Genomic DNA, 14,047 nt, shown 5'->3' on the forward strand with positions numbered 1-14,047 from the left:
TGACCCGACATCAAAGTTCGTATCCGACCTTGGTATCGATGTTATATCTCGACATCAAGGTTCATATCCGATCTCGGCATCAATGCTATATCTCATCATCAATGCTATCAATTCTCAAATAAATCAGGCTCAATACGAATGAGATGATGAAATATACACATATCGATGCTTTATCTCATGCATCTTGCTCGTGCTCATTTCAAAATCATTTTAATCCAGATGCATATAAATCGATTCATATAAATAGAATGAAAGCAAATATCGACAATCATCGAGAAATATAAAAATTTAAACTCATGCTATTTATTTAAAACTCATGAATCGAAACAAATCAAGCATTAGCACATAATCAAGTAAAGTGTGTGATTTTTCTTTGGACTCAAGAGCTGTCAACCCATCTCAAGGTTTCAATCTCATTCATTCCCATTGTATTTTCATACCTTCAATCTCGATTTGGAAAGCTCAATTCTTGCAAGCTACAACAATACAAAGCTCATATCAATTTTCATTCGATCAATTATAGGTATTTCAAAGCAATAATCAATTCAAATCTCGATCGAACTCTCAACGACTCAAATTCTTGCAACTCGAATTCGATAATATCCAAATAAAATCTGAAATGGATAGCATAACTTATCAATATCACATTTCAAATCATATCTCAATGTTCATTTCAATCAAATACTTCAAAAATCCATCAAAACTCAAACCGACGACATAACGACACAAGACCGGTATTTCATAATCCTCAACACCATTTGTACATCAATATCATCATCATAATCTTGAATTCAACAACCCCTAAAATGGGATTTTCGAAAAATTCTCTAAAAATGAGAAACATGTTCAAACGATGGTATTTTTTCAAACCGTCTTAGATATTCCATCTCCATCAACTCTAGAACATGTTTATCAACTCAAATCTCGAATCCAACAACATCCAAAATTTATAACTTGGTATAATTTCACAAAACTTACGTTAAAATTTAGCCCTCGTCTCAAGGATTCCAAATATGTGATTATCTTTGAATTCTATCGACCGGATGAAGTCGGATCGGAGTTTGAAGCGTGAAGAATGGCGTTCGGATTTCTTTCTGCTGCAACTTCTCTTCTTCATGTTGAATGGAGAGAAAAAGATCAAGGGACAAGCTCACTTACTTCCATTAATGAGCTTGTCATTAATCAAATCGCCATTTAATCCCTAGCCAAGTTTTCAAATTTCAATTCAGTCCCTCAATTTCTAGAACTCGGATTTTAAATCTCAAATTTCGTAAATTCTCAAATTAAGTATTTTCGGGGCATTACAATTATGATTGAGTTGTTTTCTGTGAAACCGAATAAAAAATCAGAATCAGGTGAGAAGCAAAGAATTACCTGTGTTGTATTTTCTCGAAGAGTTTAGGGGAGAGAGCATACATGAAGTCATGAATTAACAAAGATCCATTTGATCTTTGACTGGGTCTTTTTGTTTTTATTGGACTGAACCATCTATGGATTCTACACGGTGAGACTCTCTCACATCAATGTTTGTGTGTATATATATATATATATTTTGAAAGAGAAATATCTGATATTATTAATCAACAAGAAGGTCTGAAATTACACGATCAATCAACCAAAAAAGATAACTCCCGGCCATCCAAACAAAAGATGTCGTAGAGAAAAAAATAAAAGAAGCCAACGAATTAGCAACGGTATTCACCGAAATCCGAATATGATACAATAAAATATATTCTTCCAATCTCAAAAAAGTCCTTATTTCTGCTGCTAGGATACCATCGTAATTGAGAAATTCCTCTACCAAAATTCCTCTACCATTGTGACTGTTTGTACAACTGGAAGAGAGTCCGAAGTAATTTGGTGTACCCTTGTATTGTATTCTCAAATGATAGAAATTCCACGTAATATTGCAGCTAGCCCTGCGCAAACAGTTGATTGTGGTTTCTCAATTTTCTGACCAAAAGCAATTACCGGTTGACCTTCATGATCTCTCACCACTCTGCCAATCGCAAACCTGCTATATTTTTAGGACCAAACAACTTTTACATCCAAACGAAGTTGAGAAGATGGAGGGGTTGTTCATAGCTTTGGAGAAGGACACGATACACTGATAACTTTATTAGCAACACAATTAAGAGCAGCCCGATACACCAGCAAGTATCCATCACACCATTCAACATTCAATATGTTTTTCCCATTATCTTCATTGTGCATTAGCTTTAATCTTTCACTCTAGATGACCCATGATAGAACCACAAAAAACTCGAAATCGAATTTCTCCAAATTATCTATCAACCAAATGAAAATATCAATCATCTCCTAGCCTCTTACCTATTTTAGGAATGTCCAGAAGCCCGATTGCTTCCAACACGGCTTGATAACTTGACAAAAAAATAATGCATGGCTTGTATTGTCCCCTTGCAAATGACAATGGGCAACCCCTGCTTACCGGAACATTATGAGAAGCCAGATTATCTACTGTAGGAATGATGTTGTTCACAGCTCTCCACCAAAAAAATTAATCTTCGAAGGTATAGATAAAGCCCATAGGAATTTCCACCATCTCTTTGGTTTACCTGCTGAGGTTGAAACTTGGGACTCGTAGAATCCAATCTCCATCTTATAACTGTCCCGTACCGAGCATTTACCTTTTTTTATCATTACTCCAGAATCTAAAATCCTCCGTGATTCCTTGGGACAAAGGGATTTCAAGAATATTCGGCACAATGTGAGGAGAAAATAATTGTGAGATTAACATCTCATTCCATCTACCATTATTCACGAGAGTGCTCACTGATTCATAGTGTTCTTGATAAAGGAGGTTGTTTACCTTCCCCTTCAAATCCGGGACCCATCTATCTTCAAATGTAGCAATCCGAATTCCATCTCCGACACGCCAACAAAGTCCTTTCTCTAGAAGAGGCCGACTCCACAAGATAGATCTCCAAATGAATGAAGGATTAGACCCGATCTTGGCGTTCATTACATCCTGGTGACGGTAATACCTTGCCTTTAGAACTCTAGCCAGTAGAGAATCTGGTTATGAGATCAACCTCCATAATTGCTTGGCCAGTAACGCCTTATTGAAAGCCTCAAAATTTCTGAAACTCAGCCCTCCCACGCACTTTGGCTGACAAAGTGACTTCCATGATTTCCAGTGCATGTTTTTCTTCCCATCAAACATACCCCACCAAAAATTTGAGCATGCACATTCGATTTCCTCGCATATTGATTTAGGAATATGAAAATAGGACATTGCATAAGTCGGGATTGCTTGGATTACAAATTTAATCAAGGTTTCTCTCCCACCTAATGAGAACAATTTAGAGCTCCACCCTTTCATTCTCTGCTCAATATGCTCAACCAAGTACCGAAATTGCAACTTTTTGTTCCTCATAGAAAAAAACATGAAGTCCTAAATACACCTCATGTTGTTGAACTTTTGGAATAGCCAACATTGATTTAATGTTCTCAATCATCTGTGCATTTGTGTTCGGGCTGAAAGCTAGAGAAGACTTATCAAAATTAATAAATTGCTCCGATGCCCTTTCATACCCTTCAAACAGTTTCTAAAAACATAGCAGTCTTCCACTGTGGCTTTGAAGAACATTAGACTATCATCTGCAAATAACAAGTGAGAAATAGATGGGCAAGACGATGAAATACGTACCCCTGTTAAGAGTTGACGTTCCTCCATAGCTAAAAGATATGAGGATAGCCCATGCGCACACAAAACAAATAAATAAGGCGATAATGGATCCCCTTGTCGAATTCCTCTCCACGAAATAACATTACCTACAGATTCACCATTTAAAGAAAAAGAAAATTTGACTGTCCGCACACAATGCATAATTCTCTCAACCCAGCGAGGAGAAAAACCCAATTTCAACATCATATCTTCCAGAAAACTCCATTCTACTTTGTCATATGCTTTACTCATGTCCAGTTTAAGAGCAACATATCCGATCATTCCCACTTTCATGTTCCTAATCCAATGAAGGACCTCAAAACCCAGAATAATATTATCAGAAATCGATCTCCCTGGAATAAATGCACTCTGAAATTTATTAAGCGTCTACATAAGTATTGGTCTGAATCTGTTAGTCAAAGCTCGTGCAACTATTTTGTAACAAACATTACACAGACTAATAGGGCGGAAATCCTTTAATGTCATTGGAGATTGAATTTTTGTAATGAGGGTGACAATAGTGTCATTCCAATCCCCGATATTGGCTGCTTCATTGAGAAATTTCAGAGCAGCAGTCGTAACCTCTTTTCCCACAACATCCCAAAATTTCTGGTAGAAAAAAACTGTCATTCCATCTGGTCCTGGAACTTTATCCGGATACATATCGAACAAAGCTTTTCTCACTTCTTCCACTGAGAAAGGGGAGTTCAAAATTGAGTTCATATTCTCAGTAACTTTTGGGGTGACACAATTCAGAATAGTCACTCGATCCTCTTGAGTTGGATTTGAGGAGCAGAAGAGCTCATTGTAATAATTTCCAATTATCTCAGCCATGCCATTACTATCAGTACACCAATCTCCATGAGCAGATACTAGGACATGGATATGATTATTAGAACGCCTGATCGATGCCCTAGCATGGAAATATTTTGTATTTTTGTCTCCAGCCCCTAACCAATTAATTTACCCGGCTTCGCTGCTTCCAATACAATTCTTCTTTCACTGCCATTTTTTCTATATCCTTTTCTAAGGTATCAATTCTCATTCTAGACTCCTGCCACCTCTCATGCTGTCTCAATCGATTTATTTCCTTTCTTTTGTTCTTCAATATCCGAGGAATATAACGGAAACGATCCCCTGCCCAAATCCGAAGCACCTCTTTATACCTCATAATTGTTTGAGATAGTCCGAGACTAACATCATGAGCACTCCAGCCCACCTCCACCACGTTTGCACAGTCCCCTTCAGTAGCCCAGAGAGCCTCAAAACAAAAAAATATCAGTTCTCCTTCTTTGATTTTGTTGATTTTTCCCCAAAAAGTTATGACAATAGGCCTATGATCCGAGTGAAAAAATTCCTACCTTAGCTGTAGGGTACAAGAATCTCCACTCTATCGAAGCAACATATCTATCAAGTCTTTCGAATATGATCTGATCATTTTCCTGTCGATTTACCCATGTATAAATTTCCCCGCTCACATGGAGGTCTTGTAAAGAGCATTCACCCAGCACCTCTCTAAAAGCTCTAGTCTGTGCTAGTGGGCGTTGATTACCCCCTAACTTCTCCGTATCAAAACAAATCTCATTGAAATCACCCCTACTAACCATGGAACCCCCTTCAATTTTTGCATATTACTCAGTCGTCGAAGTAAATCCCAGGAGATATGTCTTGAGTTCGCATCCGGATTTCCATAAAAACCTGTGAATCTCCATTGTTTCTCTCCATGTTGAACCAGGCAATCTATATGCCCCACCGTATAAGAATAGATTGTGACTCGAAAGGGCTCTTTCCACATGAGAATTAAACCTCCACTTCTTCCAGTGCAATTCACAACAAACATCCCCGAAAAACCAAGGGTCTCTCTCCACCAAGTACACTTGAACTCCCTCATTTTCGTTTCACAAAAAAAGAAGAAGGGAGAGGCTCTTTTCAGCGACAAGTCGCTTTAGTTCCCGTAATGCTCGTTGGTTTCCAAGCCCTCGAACATTCCAACTAATGCAACTCATTGATTTCGGCGGGGTTGCTTAGCAATCTCCGCCGTTGACGATAATTCACATGAATCCAGAACCTCAGTGTTTTTTCGTTTATTTCCAAAATCTTCGATTTCTATTCCAAACCTCTCATCTTTACTTTCTTTTACCACCAAGGTAGAGCCCTGAGTGTTACACAGATTATTCTTTGATCCTTGCTACGTTTCCAACTCTTTAATACTGGTTTTGGGGTTACTGAATCCAACCGAGGGCTGCACATTTGCTCAATCTCTATTGATTTATTGATACTTGTTTTTCCTTTATCCAGGTTCTGCTCCACTGAAATAGGAAACATATCTACTTCAGATGATTCTGATCCACTACCCTTTTTTTACCACAGTTTTTTCCTGAAGAATTTTCCAAGTTCATATTCCTCTCTTTCCCATTCTGATCCATGATATCTTCCCTCCCAACCAAATATGGTGATAATGTTTTATCAGTTATTCCACCTACATGATCACCCCTATTGTTTCTTGCTGTTTTCTCCTGCTTCCCATCTACCTCAGAACTACCTTCCTGTCCATTAGTTTTTTTTTTTTTTGGTGAAATGGACTTTATTTTATCACCTCCCTTTGAATTAGAAGCCCTTAGCCATTCGCCATATTCCATTTTATCCAGTTTACCCATGTTTTGTTCACAATCTCGAAACGTATGCCCAATACGACCACACTTATAACAAAAATCAGGCAGCCTCTCGTAGGCCAAAACAACTATAACTTCCTCATTCTCCAAATCTGTAGATACACTTACAAATTTTTTCAGTGGTTTAGAAATATCCAATCGTAACCGAATACGAGCATAACGACCCATAGAAAAACCATTCTCTCTGGCATCAATCTCTTCCACCAATCCCAACAATCAGGGGTGAGCATTCGGTTAATTCGGTCAAAAACCGAACCGAATTAACCGAATTGTTTTTTGGTTAACTAAACCGAATTTATATTAAAACCGATTTAATCGAACCGAACTAAAAAAACCGACCAAATTAACCGATTTTTTTAAAAAAAATTAAAAATTAAAAATTTATAAAATTAATAATTTAAATATGATTTTAAATATATTAATCTTAAAAAAATTAAAATATGAAAAATTAAGTAAAATATTAAATACAATCCACCAACCTTAATAAGAATTTCCTTGTGCATGAATGCCAGAGGTAGATTATAGCATTGAATCCAGATAGAAATTTCATCAAACTTCATGTTATCTTGTTTTGGAGACCTCGAGGCTCAGCAAACTACCAAGTCTCTAAAAAAATTCCAAGGGCCATCTAGAAGTGCCCTTTTTCGATCAAATTTATCCCCAAAATCCATTAAGAATAAATTACCTCCCATCGGGCTAATCATCACTGGTTTGTTGGTTTGTAGGATTCTGGGCATCTGGATCTTGAAAGCCTCGTTATTGATCTTTCTCGGTGTCATAACTTTTGCTACCAAACAATTCTGAATGCGATGCTCCCCAATTTCCAAATCAGCCCTTTCTAGGTTTAAAGTTTCCAATCCTGCTACCTCTTTATTCAGCTTCAATTCTGTCACCAACCGTATAACCTCGTCCTGGTCCATGATTCCGTGTTATCTTTATCCTTGCCCACCCAATCAGTTCAGATCTGATTAAGGGAAGAAACCTACAGTATGTAGGAAAGAACCTACAGAGCGTAGGAAATTTTTATGAGAATTTTTTTATTGGTGGGATACTCTGTGTGTATATATATATATTTGTGTGCAAAAGCAAGGATTCGTTCCCAAGAATAACAAATAGATTAGAGATTCTCGGAGAACTTGTGTCGCCGTAAACCACCGCTTCACCATGTCCCGAAGATTGGCGGATCCGATTGTTAATGCAGATGATGACACTGTAACGGAGACGGAGGTAATTATAATATATATTCTTCTTTCCAATGCTAATTTTTTTTAGGAGAAGATTATGGCAGATTTTTTGGATGGGATTGTTCTGATTCTGGATTGTTTGGAGATGGCAAACCCGAATCTAATTCTATGAAAGGGATATCAAGTTTCGGTCTTTTTTCTGCTAATTTTTGTTCAGAAGAAGATCATAGACTCTTCTTGGTTCCGTGATTATTGATTTGGCAGCTTCTTGCGATTTTTTTTAACATGGGTTGTTTGCAGATTGGCAATCCCGAATCTATATCTATGTATGTGAAATCAAGTTTCAATCTTTTTCTGCTAATTTATGGACTATTTTCGGTTCAGTGATTATTGATTTGGCAGCTTCTTGGGATTTTTTTGAACATGGTTTTTTTGCAGATTGGCAAACCCGAATCTATATCTATGTATGTGAAATCAAGTTTCAATCTTTTTCTGCTAATTTTTGTTTAGAAGAAGATTATAGACTCTTTTCGGTTCAGTGATTATTGATTTGGCAGCTTCTTGGGATTTTATTGAACATGCATCTTTTCCTTCTAATTTTTGTTTAGAAGAAGATTATATAGACTCTTTTCGGTTCAGTGATTATTGATTTGGCAGCTTCTTGCGATTTTTTTGAACATGGTTTGTTTGCAGATTGGCAAACCCGAATCTATATCTTTGTATGTGAAATCAAGTTTCAATCTTTTTCTGCTAATTTTTGTTTAGAAGAAGATTTTATTTGGCAGCTTCTTGGAATTTTATTGAACATGCATCTTTTCCTGCTAATTTTTGTTTAGAAGAACATTATAAACTCTTTTCGGTTCAGTGATATTGATTTGGCAGCTTCTTGGGATTTTATTGAACATGCATCTTTTCCTGCTAATTTTGTTTAGAAGAAGATTATAGACTCTATTCGGTTCAGTGATTATTGATTTGGCAGCTTCTTGGGATTTTATTGAACATGCATCTTTTCCTGCTAATTTTTGTTTAGAAGAAGATTATGGACTCTTTTCGGTTCAGTGATTATTGATTTGGCAGCTTCTTGCGATTTTTTTGAACATGGTTTTTTTGCAGATTGGCAAACCTGAATCTATATCTATGTATGTGAAATCAAGTTTCAATCTTTTTCTGCTAATTTTTGTTTAGAAGAAGATTATAGACTCTTTTCGGTTCAGTGATTATTGATTTGGCAGCTTCTTGAGATTTTTTTGAACATGGTTTGTTTGCAGATTGGCATACCCGAATCTATATCTTTGTATGTGAAATCAAGTTTCAATCTTTTTCTGCTAATTTTTGTTTAGAAGAAGATTTTATTTGGCAGCTTCTTGGAATTTTATTGAACATGCATCTTTTCCTGCTAATTTTTGTTTAGAAGAACATTATAAACTCTTTTCGGTTCAGTGATATTGATTTGGCAGCTTCTTGGGATTTTATTGAACATGCATCTTTTCCTGCTAATTTTTGTTTCGAAGAAGATTATAGACTCTATTCGGTTCAGTGATTATTGATTTGGCAGCTTCTTGGGATTTTATTGAACATGCATCTTTTCCTGCTAATTTTTGTTTAGAAGAAGATTATGGACTCTTTTCGGTTCAGTGATATTATTGATTTGGCAGCTTCTTGCGATTTTTTTGAACATGGTTTTTTTGCAGATTGGCAAACCCGAATCTATATCTATGTATGTGAAATCAAGTTTCAATCTTTTTCTGCTAATTTTTGTTTAGAAGATGATTATAGACTCTTTTCGGTTCAGTAATTATTGATTTGGTAGCTTCTTGGGATTCTATTGAACATGCATCTTTTCCTGCTAATCTTTGTTTAGAAGAAGATTATATAGACTCTTTTCGGTTCAGTGATTATTGATTTGGCGTCTTCTTGCGATTTTTTTGAACATGTTTTTTTTTTTGCAGATTGGCAAGCCCGAATCTATATCTATGTATGTGAAATCAAGTTTCAATTTTTTTCTGCTAATTTTTGTTTGGAAGAAGATTTTATTTGGCAGCTTCTTGGGATTTTATTGGACATGCATCTTTTCCTGCTAATTTTTGTTTAGAAGAAGATTATAGACTCTTTTCGGTTCAGTGATTATTAATTTGGCAGCTTCTTGCGATTTTTTTGAACATGGTTTGTTTGCAGATTGGCTAACCCAAATCTATATCTATGTATGTGAAATCAAGTTTCAATCTTTTTTCTGCTAATTTTTGTTTAGAAGAAGATTATAGACTCTTTTCGGTTCAGTGATTATTGATTTGGCTGCTTCTTGGGATTTTATTGAACATGCATCTTTTTCTGCTAATTTATGTTTAGAAGAAGATTATATAGACTCTTTTCGGTTCAGTGATTATTGATTTGTCAGCTTCTTGCGATTTTTTTGAACATGGTTTGTTTGCAGATTGGCAAGCCCGAATCTATATCTTTGTATGTGAAATCAAGTTTCAATCTTTTTCTGCTATTTTTGTTTATAAGAAGATTTTATTTGGCAGCTTCTTGGGATTTTATTGAACATGCATCTTTTCCTGCTAATTTTTGTTTAGAAGAAGATTATAGACTCTTTTCGGTTCAGTGATTATTGACTTGGCAGCTTCTTGGGATTTTTTAAAACATGCATCTTTTCCTGCTAATTTTTGTTTAGAAGAAGATTATAGACTCTATTCGGTTCAGTGATTATTGATTTGGCAGCTTCTTGGGATTTTATTGAACATGCATCTTTTCCTTCTAATTTTTGTTTAGAAGAAGATTATAGACTCTTTTCGGTTCAGTGATTATTGACTTGGCAGCTTAATGGGATTTTTTTAAACATGCATCTTTTCCTGCTAATTTTTGTTTAGAAGTAGATTATAGACTCTATTCGGTTCAGTGATTATTGATTTGGCTGCTTCTTGGGATTTTATTGAACATGCATCTTTTCCTGCTAATTTTTGTTTAGAAGAAGATTATAGACTCTTTTCGGTTCAGTGATTATTGATTTGGCAGCTTCTTGCGGTTTTTTTTAACATGGTTTGTTTGTAGATTGGCAAGCCCGAATCTATATCTATGTATGTGAAATCAAGTTTCAATCTTTTTCTGCTAATTTTTGCTTAGAAGAATATTTTATTTGGCAGCTTCTTGGGATTTTATTGAACATGCATCTTTTCCTGCTAATTTTGGTTTAGAAGAAGATTATAGACTTTTTTCGGTTCAGTGATTATTGATTTGGCAGCTTCTTGGGATTTTTTTGAACATGTTTTTTTTGCAGATTGGCAAACCAGAATCTATATCTATGTATGTTAAATCAAGTTTCAATCTTTTTCTGCTAATTTTTGTTTAGAAGATGATTATAGACTCTTTTCGGTTCAGTGATTATTGATTTGGCAGCTTCTTGGGATTTTATTGAACATGTTTTCTTTGCAAATTGGCAAATCCAAATCTTATATCTATGCATGGGAAATCTATTTCAATCTTTTTCTGCTAATTTTTGTTAAGGAGAAGATTATGGCAGTTTTTTGGGAATGTGTTGATCCTGGTTTATTTACATATTGGCAAACCCGAATGTATACCTGTATATGGGAAATCAAGTTTCAATCTTTTTCTGCTAATTTTATTTGCTCGTTTGAATTTCATGGCAGAAAGTTTAAAGTTTTTGATTGAAACTTCATTGCATAGCGTGTGGTGATCAGTTAATTTATGAAATCTATTCCATGATTGTAGGCTCTTTTTGGTTCAGTGACTTTTGATTTGACATCTTTTTTGGATTGTGTTGAACCTGGTTTGTTTGCAGATTGGCAAACCCGAATCTGTTTCTATAAAAGGGATATCAAGTTTCATTATTTTTCTGCTAATATGTTTTTGGAGAAGATTATAAACTCTTTGGGGTTCAGCGATTTTTTATTTGAGATCTTTTTGGGATTGTGTTGAACCTGGTCCGTTTGCAGTTTGGCAAACCCGAATCTATCTCTGCATATGGGATATCGAGTTTCAATCTTTTTCTGCTAACTTTCTTTTCTCGTGTGAGTTATTTTTTTTATGGAAACTTCATGGCTTTTATGGTATCTATCAAATGATTTTGCCATTGCGTCTTTTTTGTTGAATTTGTGGTGGATATTTATATCTCAACTAAGCATATGATTATTCTGCAAATCCACGCAGGTGGATAATCTCAATAGTGTGTCCATCTACCCTTACAAGAGGAGACGTCTTCCTTGAAAGATCAATTTCGAAATTCTTTTACGTCTTCCAGCTCATGTTATACATGATAAGAGGCATGTTTACGAGGAATGGAAGTTAATGACCGGTGCAAAAGATTTCATCTACAGTCATCTTCGGAATTCAGCTCCTGGAATCCTACTCATGGAGAAGGATAAGAATTACGGGATTTATGTTGAAATGCGACGAGGATGTCTCGAGATATGCAAGTTTGATTGCCGTTCCTTTTGTTTAATTGGGATGGGAATAGTGTTAATGGATTAGTGTTGGCCAGCCTAAGGATAAAGCATCACGAGACAAACAAATTCTTTCTGTTTTCAATCCCTTGACAAAACAACAGGTTGGTGTCCCCTATGATGCTCCCGTAATATTCAGGACAACTTTAGCATTTGCTGAGGCTTCCATGAAGTATAAAGTGGTGCACTCATGTTATCCCAAATCATCATGGTGTATTTGTTTGTTAACAATTGGAGTTGATAAAGAATGGAGGTATATTGACATAGAACACATATCAATGCTAGCTCAAAGTGCGTTGGGGGACGAGCCACTTGTTACTCGTGGTTATGTGCACTGGATCAACGAATCTTTTGTTTTGACATTGAATGTAAAAACTGAAATCATTCATTAGTTTGCTAAGCCTGAATTTCCTACAGACTGTTTTCTAGCAATGAATCAGAATGTATACTCTTACCATTTGTCCCAGCCACGATCCCATGAATACTTAATTGAAGTTAGGGAAATGAATCCAGAAACTGGAGAGTGGACTATGTTGTTTAGATCCGATTTAAAACCTTTGAGTGACGGATTCAAGGGATGGATCTGTGCCTTTGGTATCTTAGGTCATGGGGACGTGTTTCTCTTTAGTATTGCTAAATCCGAGAAACTCGCAGCTTATAATGTTCGGACAAGGGAAATTCAGTGGTTTCAGTTGGAAAAACGTGCGAGCAAATACTATTCGATACCTCATGTGAACAGCATGAATTGGTTGGAATGATGATCTCCAGCCGTCGAAGAGAACCTATTTATTATGACTTTTGATTGTTTTTTATTGTTGAATTTCACAACTCTCTGAATATTTGATTTTTACTACAGCTATTTAAGGTTCTTATTATGTGGTGATCACTGATCAAGTTACATTCATTATAACCAAATACAAACACGAAGCTTCCTTGCTTAATATTAATTTTGTAGTCCTTTCAAAAAAAAAAGTTATTAATTTATTAGCATCTTTGATGTTAACTACTAAGGAATGCCTGAGAGCACTTTTCATTTGTCATATTAGTTATCCAATTGATTTAATGATAATGCTAGTACTTTATATCGAAGACTTTGAAATTGAACAATGTAAGGATAAATATAGGTATAGCTGGTGGTACCAACTCAAATTTTTTATATCGTACAACATTTCAAACATCACGTTTTGATAGTTATTCGAACAAAGATTTAGGAAGTTCTTCGTTTGATAGTGAATTCTTCCAAAATTTTTTTATGGGAACTTGTACTTTTATTGGTTGAAATCATCTGTTATAAGTTAAATCATCCAAAAAAAAATTTCATTCATCCAAACAAATAATAAAGAAGCTAAAGAAGCAAAATTAGTGAAATCCAGGCTCGTGCAAGTGTGTGTTTATGTGTGTAACAGTGAATCCTTTTTATTCATGGTTATTTTGATGGTAACAACATTTGGGTCAATTACATCATTTATAAATAATAAATAACTTAAAACTCATATGAGACCGTGTCATGGATAAATTTGTGATACAAATCTCTTACTCGATTCAATTTTATAAAAAATATTATTTTTTTAATAGAAAAAGTGTTACTTTTACTTTATATATATATATATATATATATATATATATATATATATATATATATATATCGGATCGACATGTCTTATAGATAAATCGTCAAACAAGAGACATATTTTACTTTTTATGTCAAAAATATTATTTTTTACTATTAAGTATATATGATCTGGTCCAAACATCTCACAAAATATCCGTAAACCGTCTCACAAAAACTTACTTATGTGCTACCGACATTCCAGAATAACTTTGAATTTTAGCGTATAGTGAGGAAGATAAGTTAATAGTTTTAACCATCGTTTCTATTTTTATTTTTTACAATTTCCTTGTACAATTCATCTATTCTAGTCTCGTCAACGGGTTATTTTCACCTATCAATTGACATTTTTTAGGAAATAATATTAAATTGTCAATACAAATTTATATATATATTTTGACTACTATTTCACGCATGCATTACTTAACATTGGCCAG

General features: G+C 35.1%; 1 long non-coding RNA gene across 1 annotated transcript; it reads left to right on the forward strand.

The window, feature by feature from the left end:
• Positions 1-6,869: 6,869 nt before the first annotated feature.
• On the forward strand, positions 6,870-12,455 carry LOC140863899 (uncharacterized). Its single transcript, XR_012144050.1, has 2 exons — positions 6,870-7,587; positions 11,709-12,455. It is a non-coding gene; the product is annotated as an uncharacterized lncRNA (long non-coding RNA).
• Positions 12,456-14,047: the final 1,592 nt, after the last annotated feature.

The sequence above is a fragment of the Henckelia pumila genome, chromosome 4, assembly GCF_033568475.1.
Source record: "Henckelia pumila isolate YLH828 chromosome 4, ASM3356847v2, whole genome shotgun sequence".
Lineage (NCBI taxonomy): Eukaryota > Viridiplantae > Streptophyta > Magnoliopsida > Lamiales > Gesneriaceae > Henckelia > Henckelia pumila.